Below are 2,059 nucleotides of genomic sequence, written 5' to 3' on the forward strand. Positions count from 1 at the left end.
ATTTGTTTCAGCTTAGAATGGTCGATGAAACAACTTTGACTTTAAAATAAAAAAATTCTGTTTTATTTTTTTTCAGTCGAAAAATTTTACCAAAGCGAAAAACCGTAAAGAAGACCCAGCCATGTGATCAAGTGGGAAATGCTTCCCAACCGTCGAATGTGTGTTGGAGGGATTGACGCACTTAAGAGGATCAGAACCCATTAGTTGGATGGGTTGGCTCACTTTAAGAGGATCTGGTGAGAAGTGCTTTCCAGGTCTGTCTTGATCAGAACAATTGAGTTTTACCACGAGTTATATTGGACATGCATTACAACAACCTATCTCAACAAATCAAGGGGAATTATATCAAACACCTTTAAAGCACTAGATCCAAGAGCAATCGGGGCAGTCGCAGAAAAAAAAAGAATCACCTTTAGAGTTCAGACGCTCAACACAGGGAGTGGAGAGGCCATAAGATCTTTCAACATTATTCATAAACCATTGGCAAATCCATAACTAATAACAAAATTAAGGAGTTATTACACTTGATTACAAAGGCAAGCCAAGGGGCTTGAGCAATACCAATGATTGGAAAAACTCAACCTCACATGTCTACACAGCCAGACCCAGAGCCAAAGAAAGTTTACAACCTTCACAAGATTTGAACAAACTTCACCAACACATGCCAATACAACACAACATAGCACAAACTAGGAAAAACTTCAATTGCTTTACAATCCCTCAAGAACCAGTCATGTGACATTGTAAAGATGGGAGTGACAGCACCATCCACCAGCTGGTCAAAAACTCATTCTTTAACATGATGACAAGACAGTAGCTGCTCAACACTTCGAAGAATAGATTCTGGCAATTATAATATGGTTAACAAACTGATAAAAAAAATGGTATTGATGAAAATGAAATCCAAAATTCGTAAGATGTTTGAAGTGACAATCCAGTTGAAAACAAGCAAGACTGGAAAAGGAGCCAAAGTAATGGAAAACATTTGGAAGATAAGCAAGCCCAAGTTCTATATCTTCATGTACTGTTACTATTTAGGTCCTTAATGGTCATGTCTGAAGTGATAATCGAGCCTTTATTTCAGAGAAAAATGCTGGTATCATGGAAATTGCAATGGAGTTCTTTGGAATTTTTTTATTATTCGACAACTAAAAAAAAAAATGTCTAAAGATACTCGGGTCCTCCCAGTTTGGGATGCCATCCCTCGTTGGCAGAAATCTGTCTTCAGCTTAGCTCTGTAACTCCCAATCTATGTAACAAGAATGTTATGTTTCTCAGTTCTGCCATTTTGCATACAACCCCTGGTCCATGTCTGAGTTGGATAACAAAAATTCTGTTTACCATGTAAGCCTAACAAAATTTTACTGGAGGTGCTAAGTAGATAACCCACAACTGTGTCTGAAACCTACATCCATGACATGTCCTTGCTACCCAGATTTCAATAGCTTCATTGTTACTATTACTAAGTTTAAAAGCATTTCCGGTTTGCCCCTTCACTGCCATTAAACAATAAAATCTGTGGTAGTAATCAGGAAAACTATGTTTTCGGCGAAAGGATAACAAGACCACATGAGAAGAAGCCATATATATATATATATTACAACCTTCATTACATTTAATTAAAAAGTTTTTTCACCATGGGACTGTTTCTGATTTATCAAGAACAAAGGTGTGCCTCAACCCAAATCAAACAGGTAAATAAATTGTAGAATCTGCTGGCCATCAGATAGATACATATTGTCTCCATTTAATTCAGAAACATTGGATCACACTATGGAAACTAATCCTAAGCATCCAAACAGATTTATGCAGATCAGCTGCATATTCTTACTGATGATCCAAAAGCAGAGAACAAATCATCTGGTTACTTTATCATCATTGGAAAACATTTGGAAGATAAGCAAGCCCAAGACAGACTACCTTCTCATGAACTTATCTACAACCTTTATTAGTCTCATTTTTTTTTTTTTTCCTTTTTTAATAGAGTTTCACCCGTTAATGCATTTTTCTTATGTTATGTGAAGTAACTAGATTTAATGTCCAATTTTTTTTTTTTTTT

At 36.1% G+C, this 2,059-nt stretch overlaps 1 protein-coding gene across 1 annotated transcript in view; it reads right to left on the reverse strand.

Annotated features, from left to right (window-relative positions):
* Positions 1-466: 466 nt before the first annotated feature.
* LOC122075641 (universal stress protein PHOS32) overlaps positions 467-2,059 on the reverse strand; it is a 5,022-nt gene continuing 3,429 nt past the window's right edge. Inside the window, exon 5 of the mRNA XM_042640743.1 lies at positions 467-843. The gene's annotated coding sequence lies outside the window, so the exon portion shown is untranslated. The remainder of the gene's footprint in view (positions 844-2,059) is intronic.

Source organism: Macadamia integrifolia, chromosome 4 (assembly GCF_013358625.1).
Source record: "Macadamia integrifolia cultivar HAES 741 chromosome 4, SCU_Mint_v3, whole genome shotgun sequence".
NCBI classification, from domain to species: Eukaryota; Viridiplantae; Streptophyta; class Magnoliopsida; order Proteales; family Proteaceae; genus Macadamia; species Macadamia integrifolia.